General features: G+C 37.1%; 1 protein-coding gene, 1 long non-coding RNA gene and 1 pseudogene across 7 annotated transcripts in view; 1 reads left to right on the top strand and 2 right to left on the bottom strand.

The window, feature by feature from the left end:
- The window catches only part of PALLD (palladin, cytoskeletal associated protein), a 498686-nt gene that overhangs the window by 288375 nt on the left and 190112 nt on the right, over window positions 1-20199 (top strand). The gene's annotated exons all lie outside the window — the stretch shown is intronic.
- Window positions 1-20199, bottom strand: part of LOC141517705 (uncharacterized) — a 90848-nt gene that overhangs the window by 37024 nt on the left and 33625 nt on the right. The window lies entirely within an intron of this gene.
- Window positions 7269-18741, bottom strand: LOC141517135 (lupus La protein homolog pseudogene; annotated as a pseudogene).

The following is a 20199-nucleotide window of genomic DNA, read 5'->3' as shown; positions in this document are numbered from 1 at the left end:
CTGAATGTGGTATGGGGGAGAAATTGCTAGAGTGGGCATAATAGAGAAGTGAAGATTGCATTGTGTTTGTCCTCCTGAAATGAAGTTCTAGGAAAGGCCATCCAATCAGAGAGAGGGACTATATGCCCTCTTTTTAAGACTAGACAATCAACAAAACAATAAACTGAGCCCTGATTTGTAGCATTTGCTCCCACTGGAAATTTAACAGTAGGCTCTAGAGTTGATAGGAGTTGGCTCTAGAATACACAGGTATGTATAGAAGGAAAAGACTTCCTTTTCATTAGAGGTCTTTAAGCCCAGGTTATACAATCATTTCTCAGAAAGGATGGGGAAGAGACTGTATCTACATAGATACAGGTTATGTCAGATAACTAGTCCCTTTCAACTCAGATTCTGTCTTTCAGTGCTCCAGGAATTTCTCTAAAGTTTAAAACCGCAGAGAAAATGCCTCTTGTTGTAGGAAGTTCCTCACCAGGTGCTCCTTACTTATACCAAGGAAATACCAAAACAAAAACAAGATTTAATGATGGAAAGGAAAGTTGAGGGTATAACTCACAGCAGGCTCTCTACCACCATGTTTTGATTTCTCCTTTGTGACTGTGAACCTTAGGTTCATCTATAACATTCTTAGGTTGATTTTCTTGAGCACAACAAAACTCACTTTATTATGGGCAAAGGTAGACAGATATTACATATATATATATATATATATATATATATATATATATGTACATATATATATTTATATATAATATATACACACAATTATATGTGTATGCATGAAAGATAATGTTCTTGACAGCTTTCAAAATGCTTTTCTCATTGTATGAAAGGATAGAAACATAAATGTTGTCATATTAATTTTGTACATGAGGAAATAGAGGCTCAAAAAGATTTTTCAGTAGATCTATATTGCCTAAATCTAGGAGAGAAAATACAAACTTTTTAGCTTTGATTTTAAAGTCCACAAAAATCTGCTCCTATTTGCCTTTCCAGCCTTCTTTTAACTCATTCCTTTTTTCAGCTCTTTTCTGCTCTAAAGTAGAGACAGAAGGCTAATAAGGGATTCTGGGTTACTGTAGTTCTAGATAGTTCTATCTAGCCACCTTAGTCAAGCTTGTTCCCAGCCTCAACTTGACTTCTCTGGCTCTCCAAAAAGCCATTCCTCTATTCCAAGATATTTCTCTTCTGGATCCAGGTCATGCTCTTCTCCTCCTGCTTTCCAGAGAAGCAGTATGTTTCCTCTGAAATCCCTCCCATGCCTATGCCATATCTCCTTTTCCTGGTTCATGTTATTGCATTCCTGACCAACAGATCAATAGATCCCTATGGGTGCCAACTCCTAGTGATCAGTCCAGATCAAAATCTTCCTAGATGCCTTAGAAGAGTGTACCCAGTGACTGGTACATAGTAGGTGTTTAATAGATGCTTATTGATTGATTGATACCCACTCTTTCTTTAACATCTTCATTCCCTTGAATTTATTCTGTAAATGTCAAATGATATTCTCTCCTGCCTGAGTTCTCAATGAGATAATAAATCAACATTTATTGAGTACCCACTTGGTACCAGTCACTGTGCTAAATGTTAATAATACAAAAACAAAAACTACCTCTTGAGGATCTTATATTCTCTCAGGATATTTCCTTATGACTAATTATGAAATATACTACCTTCTTCCTGACAAACAGATAATGACCTGGATTCAGCTGCACAATAAGACTTACTGTTATGCATATGTCCAATGTTGAAATTTGTTTTGCTTGTCATTGCATTTTTGCTACAAGAATTTTCATTTTCTTTTCCAATGAAGGATGAAATATAAGATAAATTAGATGAATATTAGATGAAAAAGTCAGTATTTTAACAGAACACTATATATAAATATGTATTTATATATATTATCTACTACATGATGATGATGATGATGATATTTGTGCTTCATTCTCGAAGAAGACCATGACATCAGGGAGGTGATGCCATGACATGCTCATCAATTAGGTTTGAGTGAAGGGGTACTGTGCTAAATCACCAGTCTCACCTTCTCCTCCAGAGCCATCGGGGTCCAGTGGCCATATATGAATCAGGATGACTGGAGATGGCCCTAGATGTGAGGCATTCAGGGCCCTTGCCCAAGGTCACACAGATAATTAGTGTCAAGTGTCTGAGATGAGATTTGAATTCAGGTTCTCCTGACCCTGGGACTGGTGCTCAGTCCAATGCACCACCTAGCTGTGCTCTCTCTCTCTCTCTCTCTCTGTTTATATTATATGATATTATATGATATGGTATTATATGATATATTATATTATGTTATATTATATTAGATCATATCATATCATATCATATTATACCATATTATATTATATTAGGAGGATACAACAAATATATGTGAGTGTGTACTACACACACACACACACACGCACATCCATGCACAGAGTCATTTCAGGGATAAAGACACTACCAACTGGATAGATAAGGAAAGCCTTCAAGTAGAAGTTTAGTATGAAAGGAAGACACTCTAAGTGCTATACATGAAGAAGATCATTGTAGGGTTGAGGGAGGAAGGAAATGGAGTATCATTTAAGAGGAGCAGCTAAATGGTACCATGGATAGTGTGCCAGAACTGTAGTCAGGAAGACGTATCTTCTCACACATCAACTTCAAATATAGCCTCTAACATTTACTAGCAATGTGATCATGGACAAGTCACTTAACTCTGTTTGCCTCAGTTTCCTCATCTAAAATGAACTGGAAAATTTAATGATCAACCACAAAAAGATACTGGATCTTTGCCAAGAAACCCCAAAATAGTTGTCAAACTGAAAAACAGCTCAACAACAAGTTCAGTTTGTCTGGACAGCAAAGTGCATGAATGGAAGTGATATATAATGAGACTTAGAAAGCTAGGTAGAAACCAGGTTGTAAAGGGCTTTAAATTCAAATAAAGGAATTTCTATTGAATCGAAGAGGCAACAAGTAGTCACTGGAATTTATTCATTAGGAAAGCAGATGTTAGTTTTTATTGATAGTTGCGTACTTAAATAATTCAAACAGCTATGACTTCATCAGGGTGGGTTCTCTCTCTCTCACTCACTCTCTCTCTCTCTTTCTCTCTCTCTTCTCTCTCCCACCCAGTACAGGTCTCAACCTCTCCACAGGGGACCAACTTACTGTAGTCAAAAACATTCATCCCTTGGTATCCAGCTTGTGGGTGATGATCTTCTCCAAACCTAGTTAGGCAGTTCCTCAGATGACAGATATATAACCTGTCATTGATGGGCCCTCATTAGAGGGCTTTCTAGAGCTGAGACCTGCCAGAGCCTGTGTCTGCTGGCATCATCCTTAGGGTCACCTCCATTCTAAAGGGAGGCATCAACACAGAACGCCCATGAAGATTACCCAATTCACTTCTAACAATCAACTATTGTTTTAAATGAGTCTAGCAGACAGCATCAGGAGACAGTGCAGACCAGGGTCTCAACCACCCACAAAAGTGGACATTTTCCATTAATCAGACCACTTCTTATTTTTCACATTTATTTTAATATGTGAGTTTCTGTGTCTATATCCTCTATCCTTAACTAAACCATAAGTTCCTTAAGGGAAGGGACCTTGTCTGATCTCTTCTTAAAGGGTTTTCTTCATAAAGATACTACAGTGGTTTGTCTTTTTGTTTTCCAGATCATTTTGTGGATGAGGAAACTGAGGTAAACAAGGTCAAGTGACTTGCCTAGGGTCTCAATAGCCTTTCAAGGACCTCAAGTTGCCACTCTGCAAAATGAAGGGGTACCCATGTGGTATCAGACTCAAGTAGGAAAAAGGGGCACCTACATAAGGATCCCTCAGGGTCACATTGACTTAGAAAATCACATATTAACATTCCCTAATTACATAGCATTTTTTAAAATATTACATTTTAATCAAGTGGGCCACCCTCAGGAGTACTGTGGGCTACATGCAACCCATTTGCTCCCTGTTTGACACTTTTGGCCCAGATAATTTCTAAGCTTTCTTCTGCCTCTTAAATTCTACTTTCCTATATTGTAAACTGGATGAAGTGACTTGCCTAGGGTCATGCATCTAGTGAGTGTCTGAAGCCAGATTTGAACTCAGGAAGGGAGGTCTTGACTTCAGGGTCAGTACTCTATCCTCTATACCACTTCATCGTTAGATATAGGAAACAAGCAGAGAAAATGCTCAGAGCCAGGAGATATGGAGTGTCATATTCAAGGACCTTGATTCAAATTCAAGCCCTTGTTTGAATCCTAGCCCTGTCACTCACTACCTGTGAGATCTTAAGCAAATCCTTTTGCTTCTGAGGGTCTCAGTTTCCTCATCTGTAAAATAAGGGGGTGAGACTTGATGGCCTATAAGGTCCCTTCCAGCTCTAAATCTCTGATCTTATACTAAGTATCCTGATCTTTCTAAACTTTTCCCTTAAAACCTCTATCTTTCAAAGCTTCTACCCCCACCAGTCTTCCAGTTCTATTCAACTAATATTGCTAGGTGCCTAATAAATTAAGGGGCAGAGAATAGAACTTTCAATCTGGAGTCAGGCAGAATTATCTTCCTTAGTTAAAATCTGGTCTCATATATTTACTAGCTGTGTGACCCTGGACAAGTCATTTAATTATGTTTGCCTCAATTTCTTCAACTGTAAAAATGAGTTGGAGGGAAAAAATGATAAACTATTCCAGAATCTCTTCCAAGAAAACCTCAAATGGGATCACAAAGAGTCAAACACAACTCAAAAAACAACCTAAATAGAAAAACATATGGTCATACAAAGGCAAAAAAATGAAAGTCTCTTCCCTCAAGTAGCTCTCATCCTATTGTGGAGATCCTTTCTAGATCCAAGTAAGTATAATACAAGTTAATTTGAGTAGGGAGCATCTGAGGTGATTAGAGAAGATGGCACCTGGACTAACCCTTGGGGGAATTCACAGATTCCAGAGGACAAAAATGACAAAGGATTACATTGCAGCCAAGAGGAGGACTTGTGCAAATATACAATTAACCTGAAGGAGGTGGGAGAGGGAATGGAATGTTCAGTTCAGAATACAACACACATGCTATCATTCAGTCAAATATACTTCATCCCTTCATCCTCATACTGTTTACCTTTTTATTTGGTCTGACCAGTGACTTCATTGATGCAGGGAACTCCCTGTGTGTCTGCTCTCTATCTAATAATCTCTGTGTGTAGGCATTCATGTTTCTGTTATTTTTATATATGGTCACAAAGTTTTTATTTTTCACATTTATTTTAATGTAACTATATTTTGAGGTTAAGTAGATTTTTTTAGGGGGCAAGATCTAGACCTGGAGGGAACCATGTGTCCAACTCCTCATTTATACATATGAAAAGACACAGAGTTAAAGTGATGTGCCAAAGGTCACACAGCTCATAAGAGGGATTTGATCTTAATCTAGATCTTGCTCTAGATGCAATGCTCTATCTGCTGCATGGTGCTACCTTTTTGTTTTCTGTCCCTCCTAAAATATCTATTCAGATGGGGGGATATACTAAATAAATATAATTAACTAAACCTAGCCATTATGAAAACTTTGTGAGCAGTACTATGAATGAACCCATTCAATGTTTATCTGGTGGTTTGCAGCCTAATTATATCCTAAATTTCCTCTTATTTTTTTTTATGGCAATTGAGTAGTACAAAAGGTAGAAATTGTAGTTGTAGCAAACCGATTGTAGGAGTGACTTTGCAAGCCAAATCAGTAAAATGTAGGGTTTTGAGAAAAACAGAATACTAAATTATAGTACATGATCATTTGTTATTGTGAATTTAGACAATATGGGAAAAAGTGAGAACTTTCAAAAAATGGATGTTTCCTTATAAAGTGGAAGGATAGGAAAAGGAGAATTCTGGCAGTGTTTAAATTTTTTAAAACTAAATCAATATAACATTCATGAATGATCTTCCATTTCAAATCTGAGTCTCAGAATCTTTGTAATAGTAATCCTGTGAATTTTCATTTAACAATTTCCATCCAATAAGCATTTTAAAGACCATTGGTTGTAAGGATTTGATCCAAAAATGTATTCCATGTGACCAGTCTTTTTTTTCCCAGGGTTTTCTGTAGATATCATCCACCCCCCATTCCATTTTCCAGTCAACTGGTATGTTTTCTAGCCACCTAACAAACTCTGTTCTCCTACTCCCCTAATCTCTATGATTAAAGAGTTGTAATCTGCCAAAGTGAACCATCATTTTTTTTCCTACTTCTCTCCAAATTTTTATCTTTATATAGGTCACCTTTGCCCAATCCATACCTATTCTCTATGACACTCATCTATCATAGCAAATCTTGGAAACATCCTCTGTATCACTAGCAAACTTCCCTTTGTCTTAAATCTTTTCTTTTATCTCTCTCCTACCCTTCTGGCATGCACTTAAATTGAATATTCTTGGAAGATTTTTTTTCTTGTCACCCTCTACTGTTATCTACTTCTCTCATGCCCTCTGGGTTACCATGAGGGAAAAAAGTATTATTCTTGATCTCCATTGCCATTCCACTGCCATCATGCAGTTGAAGAGAAGGTGCTGCCCTGCATTGTGAAAGGGAAATTTCTCATCTGGGAACTATTTATACCAATGAAATCACAGACTCATTCCCTAGCTCTATCCATTCTCAACTAGGCCCCCTCAGATCCTTGTCAATCATTTTTTTTTCTTCCTCTCCCCCACAGGATGGTCAGAATAGCTTCCCACTCTAATTGTTCCAGAGTTATTCTTCATTCTCAGCCCTGTGTCTTTCAGCAGATGATTTTCCTTTATACTTTACCCCAAAAAAAGTTAATGCCAGTAATCATGGATCTCTTACTTGGTTCCTCAAAAGCATTCTATAGTTTCACCTATCCTTGCCTCCATTGCCTTAGTCATCAAAGAAGAAATTGCCCATTTTCCTCTATTTGTGACCATGATTCCATCCCCTTTACTTGCTGTTTCATAAATTTGGCTCTGATTCATTCTGCCTCCAAATTGCTCTGTTCTATCCATCCTCAAATTCTCCTATAACACAGGAGTTCTTAACCTTTTTTTTGTTTGCCATGGATCTCACTATTATTGAATGGGCCATTGTCCACTTGACCAGAGAATCAAGACCCATTGACACTAATCATACAAAACATTATAGAGGGATTACTATCTGCTGTGGTGGAAGGAAATATATATATATATAAATATATACATATATATATCAATAAAACCATAGATTTTTAAGAATTGATGTCAATTCCTTTATTAGTATATAAGCTCTTGGAAAGCAGGGACTTTTCATAACTAGCTTTGTTACCTTGCCCTAAGTCCTGAACATATTTCTTATCTTTTAAGGAAAAAACTAACCAAGCCTACATGGAGTAGATATTGTTCCTCTCATTCTCTTTGACTTAGCTAGGCTTATCATCAGATAAAAGACATATAATTCACCATTAGACTGTTATTCAAAGCCTACTAAACAGTCTAAAAATATTTCCCCTCCTCCCACAAATCTTCAAAAGCAACAAAGAGAAATCGTATTAGGGAATTTGGGATGATGGAGAGGTTGAGAGACCAAGTACATGCACAGTTGTGATCTAAGAGAAAATGAAATAAGAAAGTATTCAAGCAAAGTAGGCTTTCACCTGAGGACTGTGGGAAAATTTCAAATTTTGGAGTCAAGGTAAGGATTCCATCAATGATGGGGAGGAGAGAAGAGTCAGTTCTAAGCTTGAGAATGTGGTAGGAAATGACATTATTTGTCAGGAAAGTCCAGAGGGAGAAGAGTCTTAGTTCCCAACTCTGTTTTTAAGGAAAAGGAGTTATTGATAGAGTCACAAAATGCCAGGGGCATGATCAGAGAGAGGCAGTTCTTTGACTCTAATGTCTTCTACTCTAACAACTTAAATTACTAGAGTCTTGAGACTTTGATCTTGGAACCAAAACCTTGCCCCTTTCTTCTATTCCACTCCCCCTCTCCTTTGCATTGGTCATTCTAACTGCTCAGCATAGGGAAGCTGTCTAGAATCCCCATTACTTTGCTGTGGTCCACATTGTCTAACAAATCCTCTGGTTACAATGCCTCTTTGAGCAAAGTTATTCTGGGCACAGAAAAGATGGGGAAGCTCTGCTTTGGACCTGTGGAGATTAGGAAATACAGATACAGCCCAGAGCCTGGGGCAGCATGAAGAGAGAGCTCTAATGCTGGGGTGCCCACTGCACAGTCACCTGGGCACCTGAGCCAGGACTGGAGATCATTCCCTAAATGTGAGGTGTGTACTCTTTGTGTGGGCTGAGGAGGCCAAAGATCCCCAGTCCACCTCCCCTGGAAGAAAGAGCAGGCAGAGAGTGACGCAGGAGCGTGTGACAGCCATATCCTAGAACAAATCCTCTATTATTCTTACTCTGCTGAAGATGTTTCTGACAATGATGTATGTCCTTGGAATGCATGAAGTCCCCTAATAAAGGTATTACTATATGAGAAGATTCACCTCTAAGCAAGTTATAGGTATGAAGTATGATAAGATAGCTCATCTTAACAAAAATTGTATTAGCTCTTCTTAGTACCAGCTTTGTTTCATCAGGAGGCTCTGGATTATACAAAGTAAAACCCTCAGTCTCAGATTGAAGGAGCTCTCCCAGACAAGGCCAACTTGCTCAGCAACCACCCCAGATTCTATCTCCAGAATCTCTTGTAGATGTCTCTTGAAGGTCAATTTTTGCCATCTTCTCTTCTAGAATTTGCTCTAAATTAGGCTCAATCCAAGGTGATTTTAGTCATCTAGAGTTTGGCAACAACCATATTACTCCCTACTCAAAATCAGAGAAAAAAGTAGAAGACAAAGTAATATTTACTAGGAAAAGAGGAACTATGGTTAAACCTAGGTCTTTGCTATTAAAATCATATCAGGTCTATATATTTTCTTTTTTCTGTCTTTTTTCTCCCTTCCTTCCTTCTTTCTTTTCTTTCTTTCAAAACTCAAACTGGTTTAACATTCATGGTAACACCACGTATATTCATTTCTTTCTTCCTTCCTTTCTTCCTTTTTTCATTCTTTTCTTTCTTTCAAAATCCAAGCTGGTATAACATACATGGTAATAATAACAACTATAATAAGTATAAGGGTGGGTCTGAAATTGATTCCAGTGAATCAGTTAAATCACCCTATCCGTTTCAAATTAAGTGTCAAAATGCTAAATTCTGATTTTGATCAAGTGAGAACTGGTTTAACCTTGAATTGTGATCAGTTGAGAACACATTGTGGTTGTTCCCTATATAGAACACATTGTGTTGTTCACTAGGTGTGAACAGGGTCTACTTCTTGAATCAAAGATACTTCAATCAAATATGACAGAAACTATGTTCTAATTGGACCCGGGGTTTAATCTCACCTGAGGAGTTTTTAAAAGGGAGTAATAGTTCAGAACTGAGGAGATATTTTGAAGGGACATGACTGAGAGAAAGGAAGGAGGGACATCAAAAGCTGAGTCAGAAAAAATAGCTACCAGAGAATGTAGGACTGAGCTGTAGCAAAGGGAAGGTCTGAGCTCTCTTAATTAGATGGCCCAGTAGATAGAGTACTAGACTTGGAATCAGGAAGACCTGAGTTCAAATCCTGTCTCACAAACTTACTAGCTATGTAAAACTGTCTGTAAAAACAAGGCTAAAATTATACCTATCTCACTAGATTATTGTGATAACTTGTAAAAAACTATGTAAATTTATTCTGTTATTATAATTTTTACTATTATTAAGGGAGTGATTGAGTGGGACATCAGCTCTAGATGCATTTTAGAGCAAAAGGTTCAGCCTATGCCACCAGCAATATCTACCTCCTTAAGAAGTGAAGGAAATTTGGGGCAGTTAAGTGGTGCTGTGTGGAGCAGCTAGGTGGTATAGTGGGTAGAGCATTAACCTTGGAGTCAGGAGTTCCTGAGTTCAAATCTGGCCTCAGACACTTAATAATTACCTAGCTGTGTGACCTTGGGCAAGTCACTTAACCCCACTGCCTTGCAAAAAAACAAAAAACAAAACAAAAAAAAGTGAAGAAACTTCTAAGAAAAGTTCTCCTCTTTCCTCAAAGTTCTCTTCCTAGCATATATCTATTAACAGATGCTATAATGTTCTCTTCTACTTCTTTTCTCATATATTTCTGGCAACCTTTGTGCTTGCCTCAAACACAAACCAGGGCTAGCTTATATTCACGCATAAATATTACATAAATAGTAAATAAATATATAAATTAAGGAAGAAAACCAGATCACTGCCAAAATAGTAGAACTTCCTTAACTAGGGATTCAGAGTAAATGTGATGGTATTCCTAACTCTTCATTCAATATAAACTCCCTAAAACACTTTACAAAGTGCTTTACAAACCTTTACATACAGCTGTTAGCTAATTTTATTATTATTATTATCATCATCATTATTATTATTAAGCATAGCAGTAGCAGAAGGAATCACGTAGACCCAAGGGACATTTATATTATCTCCTAGTTTAAAATGAGCTCATTATTATAACACAGTATTACACAAGTAAAATTTCTGTGTGGCATTAAGATTTATAAATGCTTTATTCACAATAAACCTGTGATGTGAATATTGCAAGTGTAAGCAATATACTACTTAGAAGAATACTAAGTATATTGTCCATAGTCACACAGCTATGAAAGGTCAGAACCAAAATTGAAAGTTAGGTCTCCTAACTCTGACCATAGTCTTTTGATTCCAAGTCTAGAATGTGGTCCATCCTACCCTAGGTCACACAGTTGTCAGATACTGCTCCTTAATTCTGGTGAATTACTGACTTTGCCTGGGTTTGAATAAATTCCTTTTAGAGTTATAGATGTCTTTCTAGCCTGGGTACTTATCACTAAGAGCTCTCCACTCTATTTCCAGTGCCCAGAAAACTCAATTTTGGCTCATTTGCCTTTTTTTGTATCCCTGTTGCTTAGCACTGTAACTGGTATATCATGGGCACTTAATAAATGTTTATTAATTAGTTGGTTTTGCTATCATTTTTTTTTGCATTACAACACCTTTCTTATCCTAAAATTAACATGAAACAAAGAACACATCATCATAGATTTAGAGCTCAAAGGGATATTACTCAATGAGTCCAACCCCCTAATTTTACAGATGAAGACAGTGAAGACCGGAGAGAAGAAAGTCACTTGCTCAAGGTCATAAGTACTAAAGGCAGAACCTAGATTCAAACCCAGATACACTGGCTTCAAATCTATAACTCTTTGCAGTCAAAATGTGGGCCATTAACAAATCCCAGGAAAGGCCTTTATAGTTGGAAGCTGTAAGGACATGCTTCTGTCAACACAACCAAGACTGTAATGGAAGAAACCAGGGAATGGCATGGAGCCACTGGGCAACATGATGCTTCGATCTGGAAATGGGTCTCTTTTTCCAGTTTGTTAAACCAGTAACAAAGTAGAGACCCTCACACCAAACTCCAAAGCAGAGAAATAGCTTCAGAGAGCTTGCTGACTGACCTTTCAGAGGCTGCCATTATTTACTTTTTGTTCTTTTCATTTACTCAGCCCTGGGAAAAGCCTCACAAGAGGTGTCTGCTTGCAACTTGATTTTCAGTAATGTTGGACAGTCATTTAAACATGCTAGTCAAAAGACCTAGGCTCATCATTGGTGGCCAGCTAGAATTCCCAAAATAAAACCTGTTTTGAATAAGGGGGATTCAAGAATGAGAATTTGCTGTCTTCAAGGGAAAGCACACAGAAAATTCCAAGTTCTAATGATCCCATGACTTCTTTACCTTTGATCTTCCTGCTAAGGAGGCTAAGGGAAAAGTTAAATTATTGTATCTACATCCTAGGATTGCTGTGAGAATCAAGAGTATAATGTGTTTAGGACAGTGACTGACAGGTACTAAAGTCTTTTTTTTGACAGCTTAAAATGTATTTCAAATGAATTAAAAAAATTTTTTATCAAGCTACTGGTCTCCATCTCCATTTTCAGTTTTCATTTGTTTTGGTGCAGGTTCTTTTTCAGATTCTTCTCGTGTCCTTTTAAGGGATCCTCCAGCATCACCATTTTCCTGTTCTTCATCACTATCAAATTTTGTTTTCTTGCCTTGGAATTGTATTTTTCCTTTATTGGGTGTACCCTGCACAGCTTTACCACCTCTTCTTCCCTTTCCTTTAAATCTGTGACCTTTGGACTTCAACTTATTTAGGGATTCCTGTTGGTCTCCAATGATTTTTTCAAAGCTTCTTTCTCTGTTTCTCCTTCTAATACTTCCCATGTTACATCTTTGTTTCCTAATTTTAAGTTTCCATCATTTGTTTCATTGGCTTTGTCCAGTGCTTCTTTTGCCTTTTCTTTAAAAAGGATTATTCCCTTTTTTGCTCCTCTGATGAAATCTATCCATTTTATTTCACCATAATTAGAGAAAAGTGTATGCAGATCTTCTCTTTTCATCCAGGGATTTCAATTCAGCATCTTCTGCTTGCCTCTGTTTTTCTTCTTGCTCTTATTTAACTTTTGCTTTAGCTTCTACTTTATTCTGCTTCCTTTCTTCATTCTTTTTGGAAAAGTATTCTTCCTTAAAGAGTATCAGCAGCTCTGTATCTTTGTATTTTTGTTCAGGGGTTTCTATAAACTTCTTGGCAGATTCAACACTATTAAACACAGCAAATATTGATCGCTTAAATGCTTTATGTAATGTTCTCCTCATTTGAATATTTTGTACTTGACTTTTACCTTCTAACCATTCTTTATGTCATCAAGGGTTGCATCTGTTGGAAAACCTTTAACATAGATATATCTGTTTTTTACTTCATTTTTATACTCATCTGTTACTTCAGGGAAGGGTTTGCTTGGAGATCTTCTGATTTTAGTTTTGTCCTCACTAACTTCCATGATTTCTGCCTTTTATTTCTCTAGAGCACTTCTTATTATATAAAAGTCTTTTGTTAGCTTGCTTAATCTGTTGAATTTGATCATGGTCTCCAAAGGAACCCAGCCATCATCTATTTTGATCTGTTCCTTTAAAATTTTGTCTCATGGAAGATTAAAGTCATTGAAATAATACTCAATTTGTTGGCATATTTTGGACTCCAGATCATTCATTTTTTCACTATCACCATTCTCAGCTATGGTGGGAGCCTATTCTGTGAGGTTCCGGCAGGCTCTGTGGCACCGCCACAGCCCCCAGACCAATGAACTCCCTCCTCGGCCCCAGAGCTGCCGGTACTAAAGTCTTAATGCTTATTTCTTTCCTTCCTTCCTTCCTTCCTTCATTTCTATTAAGCAGTCCAGTCATTTTACCAAATTCCAGTTTGGGGAGAAAACAATTCTCAAAGGAGAATCACTCGCTTCTGGACAGCTTACCTGAGGCCTAGAAAATCTCTCCAAATAAAGTGTTTCCCTCATCAGATAATGATGTTTTTAAAAACCTATCTGAAATACATCTAATTAAGATGTTTTAGAAAGTTTTAATAGAGGAAAAGAATGATTTCCTAAATTATTCTTTTCCTTTTGCATCTGCTAAATGACAGTTTAACATGGTTGAAATCAAGAACTTCTGAAGGATGCTGGTTCAGTTTGTTTATTTTGGATTTCTGTGTGTGTGTGTGTGTGTGTGTGTGTCTGTGTGTGTGTGTGTGTGTCTGCATGTGTCTGTGTGTGTCTGTGTGTGTCTGTCTCTGTGTCTGTGTCTGTGTCTGCATCTGTGTCTTCCTGTGTTTCTATGTGTTTCTATACCATGTCTATAGACTGTACCTCTAATTCTTCAACTATCTTTTGGAATACAGGTACAATAGGAAGCCAATGAATATTCTTGAGCATGGGAACAATATGATCAATATATACCTTAGGAAGATTACCATAGCAACTATATGGAAGATGAACTAAAAAAGTAAGAGAAATAAGATTAGGGAAACAATTCTTGTACTTTTGAGGTGGGGAAGGATTGAACTAGGATCATATGAATCTAGAGAAAGAGAGATGCAGGAGATACCATGGAGACAGAATTGTTTAGACTTGGAACCAGTCAGATATAGTGGGAAGTGAGGAAGGTAGTAAGGGGGGGAGGTAGAATGAAGAATCAAGGATTGTTAATTTAGAACTTAAAGATATCTTGATGTCTAATGCAACCTTATCATTTCATAGATAAAGAAAACAAAATACAAAGATTTACCCAAGATCATCCAGATGGTGACAGAGCTAAGATTTGAACCCAGATCTTCTGGTTCATTAATGGCAAAGTTCATTAAACTATACCCCTTCACAATAAATAATAAAAACTTTTCCACATACATACCTTACTGAGAGTGGGTTGGTATTGTAAGGGGAAGGATTTTCAGAAGTCATCTAGATTACCTCGCTTATTTTATAGATGAGGAAACAAAGGTTTTAAAGGATTCCCAAGACTTGCTCACGGTCCTAGATAGATGCAGAACCAGAACCCAGTCTCCAGTTAATCATTAAGAATTTATTAAGTATCTGCTGTGTACTAAGCCTAGAGAATACGGATATAGAAGCCCTCAAGAAGCTTATGTTCTCCACAAAAGATACAATTTGGTCATGGATAAGCAAACATAGTATAGATAATGCTTTCTATTATTATGTCTGGTTTTTAAAGTGAGTCCATAGCTATATTATTGAAAGTAACAGACTAAGGGATACTATACAATTAGAATTTTGATATCTAATGAAAATATGGAATAGAGTTGGAGGAAGGGTAATGATGTTTTGTATTTTAGATGCTTTAAAGCAGGGGTGTCCAATCTTTTAGCTCTTCTGGGCTGCATTGCCTCAAAGAACCAAAAGGCTGGACTCCCAGACTTTAAAGAAAAGTAATATGTGCCAAAGTCTTGAGTAAAATTAGGTTGGATAGATATACTGCCTCTACCACTTATTAGTTATGTGATCCTGGATAAGTTGCTTCACTTCTCTGGGAACTAAATCAATTAACAATCAATAAACCTTTATTAAATGCCTCCTACATGACCAGGCACTGTGCTAAGTATTGAGGACACAAAAAGACTCAAGGAGCTTACAGTGTAATAGGAGAGACAATATTCAAACACATCTATACACACAAGCTATATACAGGAAAAATAGGAAATAATTAATAGCAGGAAGGCACTAGAATTAAGAGGGGCTAGGGAAGGCTTCCAGTAAAAGCTAGGCTTCAGTTTCCTTAGTGCCAAATGAAGGGTTGAACTATATGTTTCCTGAGTTCCCTTTCAAGTTAATTAACAAATTCTCAGTTTTGGTTCTATTTTTTTATTTCTTTGTGGTATTTTTGTCATTAGTATTCTTATATATTTTATTAATATCACTTTGTTATTACTTTATAATAATTTAATAATTCTTAATTCAGCGTGAAATTTTAATTGTTTTCACTGCAGATTAACTAAGCAATTTCCCTACCTCTCTCCTTTTCTCCCCATATGTTCTCAATGAACTTTCTAAGTCACCCTCTTTCCCTTTAAAAAAAAAAATCCTGTTATTTCTTAGTAGTGAAAGTTCAGATGCCTGTCCAAAGGTCATTATTTACTATTCGCCAAGAAATCATTCTTGCTGATTTTCCTATTTCTATATATCATACACCCTTGTGGTCTCAACAGTCCACAACAATATATCCAAAATAAGATATGTATTTAAAAAAAAAAAGCTGGTCTGTGTTTGAGAAGACATGAGTTGAATGCAAAGTTGCCGACCTACAAGTCTCCTTTGCTAAACATGTGCTCAGGAATGTTGTATCTGATCCAACAGATTTGTTCATTAGGTTCAGCCTTATCACAATTGGGCCATGGCCAGGAAACCATATGTCCAGGGTAAAATCAAATGTGAGCCCCACCTCGCTCCCAGAATGACTTTCCCTTTTCCTAGACTTCTATTCTTTTTTACTGGATTGGGTCAACATCCTTTGCCCTACGAGGGCTGGTTTTCCTTTTTACCTCCTCTCCCTATAAGGGAAGAAATATGACAATGTGATATTGGCAGATTCACTTCAAGATTTATCCACCATGTGAGACCTTGGGAAACTACATTATTTCTCTAAGTCTCAGTTTCTTTGTGTAGGAAATGAGAATAATGCTTGTACTTACCCACCTCACAGGGATATTTGATTAATATTTATAAATCTGGAAATGCCATGTGACTAAGAATTTGGAAAGGAATAAAGCATAGGGATTGGGCCTGTGTTTTCACAAGTATAGAGAAATTCCCAGGGAAGAAATTCCTCTACCAAAGCAGGTCAGGACCTTCTTGGCAACTTTGACTATTAGAAAGTTGCCTGGAACACTGAAAATTTAAGCAATTTGGCCTAGGCTGGACTTAAACCCAAGTCTTCCTAGTGCAGAGGCAGGCTATCTATACACTATGCCATCTCACCTCTGCCCTTCAAAAAAAAGACCATAAGAGTTATTAAAAGTATTACTATTACATATGTTTGATAATTAGACCACTTTTGTCAAGCAGATGATGTTTTGTCCATTTTTGAAGAAGGCCATGACATTGAGGAGGTGATGCCATGACAAGCACATGAATTGAATTTGAGTGAGGGTTGCCTACCTGTGTGACCCTGGGAAAGTCACTTAACCCTAATGCCTTAAATATTTTTTTTTAATTTAAAAAATAAATAGGGACAGCTAGGTAGTGCAGTGAATAGAGCACCAGCCCTGGAGTCAGGAGTTCCTGAGTTCAAATCTGGCCTCAGACACTTAATAATTACCTAGCTGTGTGACCTTGGGCAAGTCATTTAACCCCACTGCCTTGCCAAAAAAAAAAAGGAATTTGAGAGACTGTTGTGCTCAGTCACCAGCCTGACATTCTCCTCCAGTCATCTGGGTCCAGTGGCCAGATATGAATAAGGATGATTAGCAGTGGCCTTGGATGAAAGGCTTCAAGACAGGGGAAGGGCTTGAAGCTTACTAGCAGTATTGATTTGGGGGGGGGGGGGGGCAGGGTTAAGGGACTTGCCAGGGTCACACAAGCTAGTAAATGGGACTGAATTTGAACCAAGATCCTTCTGTCTCCAGGTGCTCTGTCCACCAAAGATAAGAGTGCCAGGTTGGAGTCAGGAAGACTCATATTTCTGAGTTCAAATCTGGCCTCAGATACTAACTGTGTGTGACCTCGAACAAGTCACTAAACCCTTTTTGCCTCAATTTTCTCATCTCTAAAATGAACTGGAAAAGAAGGCAAACCACTCCAGTATCTCAACAAAGAAAACCAAAAATGGAATCACAAAGCATCAAACATAATGACTGAACAGCTATTACTAGTAGTAGAGGTGAAAGAAAGAAGACTAGATCATATTTCAATCAACCCAGGCTAGACTCTAGGTCTCTCAATAGATACTTTATCAATCTTTTTCCTCTGAGATCCTTCACACCTGTCAGCACTGTAATGGATGCTCTGATGACCCATCTGACAGAGAAGGAGAGGAGAGGACAAAGGCCAGGAGATCCCAAGCAGTGATTGAAAAAGAAAAGCTCCTTAAGCTATAGCAGAAGAACAACCAATGATAAACAAAGGACCTTTATTTTGTCAGTTTGGGTGAGCTTCTTAGTACAAGATATTTTTTATTCAGGAATGGCCCAGAAATTGAGGGGGGGGGTCAGTTGAGGTCAGAGAGAGAGTATCTGGGTTAATCCTTCTCCTAGATTTGACTGGTAAAAGTAAACTGCCTAGAAGACAAAGGAGAAAGCTTATTATTTGTCCACAAAGGAGTTGAGTCCATTCATTTCATAGTGATAGAACTTTTGAGATGGAATTATAATTTATCTTCATTTTATATATGGGAAAACTGAGGTTAAATAAACAGAGAGGTTAAATAAATTGTCTAAGATGTTTCTAACTTTATTATAGGATTTTTATGGAGATCGTGTAAATGCCTTGTTTAGCAACTTGTGAAAACCAGCCATGAAATGCTAACACTGAACTAATTAATGGTTTATGAAAGTGTCTCTGTGTGTGTGTGTGTGTGTGTGTGTGTGTGTGTGTGTAGGTGTGTGTTTGTGTTTCTTCCTCCCCATTTCAAAATGAAGTAACAGTCATATTCCTCTCCTACCCCTCTTCCTAATTTTACTTTTAATTATTACTAAGCAAAAGGAAAATATACCTTAGCTACCAGGGTTTTAACTTTCATCTCCCTCCAAATACTCATCTAGTTCTAGCTTCTCTCATGACTTTCAACCTCAAATCTCTAACTACTTATTAAACATCTAAAATTGGATGTCTTATAGCTATCCTAAATTCAGTATGTCCAAATTGAATTCATTATCTTTGCCTCCCTCAGTCATCCCTTCTTTCTGATTTCCTTGTTACTCTAAGGATTCCACCATCTTCCCAGTCTCCCAGACTCCAAATCTAAGTGTCATCCTTGATTCTACAGTCTCTCTCATGATCCATATCCTTGCATATGTTCCTTCTCTCTTCTAATACTGCTACAACCCTGAAGCTATCACCCTTATTGCCTCATACCTGAACTATTACATTTGATTAGTTTCCATATGTCTTGAGTTCTTCCCCACTCCAAATCATCCTCCACTCAGCGGTCAAGTTAACTTTCCCCAACTACAAAGGTAACCATGTCACACCCCTATTAAGTACACTCCAGTTGCTCCCTCTTAACTCCAAGAACAAATACAAAATCTTTGTGTAGCTTTTAAAGTCCATCATAACCTACTTTTTTTCACACTCCTTACCCCTATTCTCCAAGATACAATGACAAGAGCCCCGTTGTTGCAGTTTCTCCATTTCCCCAAGATGGAGCATTTTCACTGGCTGTCCCCCCAGACCTGAAGTTTTCTCTCCCTCTTCATCTCTGCTTCTTTGCTTCAAGTCTCAACTAGGGTCCAAACTTCTGCAAGAAACCTTTCCTAGTCCTTAATTTTATTGCCTTCTTTCTGAAACTAATTATCATGTTTGTACATACTTATTGCATATTGTCTCTGCTCTTAGACTCTGAACTTTTTGAGAGCAGAGATTGTCTTTTACCTTTGTCTTCCTAGTGCTTAGCACAGTTATTGTGTTAAAAAATACTAGATGACTGTCCGATCATGTAAGGAATTAATAAATTATTGTTTGTTATTATTATTATTATTATTATTATTATTATTATTGACCCAGAGACTCTTAACTCCTGAAGTAACACTGACACTTTAACTTAAGAAATTTTGCCTTTCCAGAATATGTTGAATTATGATTCCTCCCTTCCATTTAAATGTTCAGTGTTAAAAATGAAAGTGAAATATTTTGAAGCATGAGATGGAACTAACTAGAGAAACATATGTGGACCAAAGGTTACCGACATAATTAAGACAGCTTGTATCTATCATAAGATGATAAGATTTAAAGGGGATCCTACTGATTATGCAGTTCAAACCTTCATTTTTACAGATGAGAAAAACTGAAGCCCAGGGAGTTAAGTGATTTGCCATACAGCTATATAGCAGAGCAAGATTTTAATCTGGGACCCCTGGCTACACATCCAGTATTCTCTATGCTACATTGCTTTCTCAAGTGATATATATATATATATATATATATATATATATATATATATATATATATATGTGTGTGTGTTAGAAATATACATATATTTCTAAACTGCCATAGAAGAAAGAGTTAGAGAATGAACAAAAAAATGAAAGAACTAGACTTCCAAAGCTTTCTGGATTAGATTTGTTCTGTCATTTTTAAGCAGAGATTCATTGGTCTAATCCTTTTGGATTAGACTGATTTCTCATAAAGAATGAACCTTATTGAAAGGAATCAAAATTAATCAATATATGTATTTTTCTTTAAAAATAATAATCAAAATCAGCCTGACTGAGCAATAGTTGTTCTATAACTGATAAAGTCTTAGCAATACGAAATGAAAGACAGTGAATTACAACTCCTGTTTAGTGAAATGAGATGAGGTAAGAAATCTCTTTTCTAAGATTGAAATGTCAATACAACCAATTTTCCCCATTGTTTTAGGGACCTAAGTACTCATTTTTAAGTAACATTAACATTTTTTTGAATACAAGATAGCAGGGTCAGCTAGGTGGCCCAGTGGAGAGCACTGCCCCTGGAGTCAGGAGGACCTGAGTTCAAATGAGGTCTCAGACACGTAATAATTACCTAGCTGTATGACCTGAGCAAATCACTTAACCCATTGCCTTGCAAAAAAAAAAAAATTAAAAAAAACGAATACAAGATAAGAAGTTA

The sequence above is a fragment of the Macrotis lagotis genome, chromosome 3, assembly GCF_037893015.1.
Source record: "Macrotis lagotis isolate mMagLag1 chromosome 3, bilby.v1.9.chrom.fasta, whole genome shotgun sequence".
In the NCBI taxonomy this organism is placed as follows: Eukaryota; Metazoa; Chordata; class Mammalia; order Peramelemorphia; family Peramelidae; genus Macrotis; species Macrotis lagotis.
This window is presented reverse-complemented; position numbering and strand designations above follow the sequence as displayed.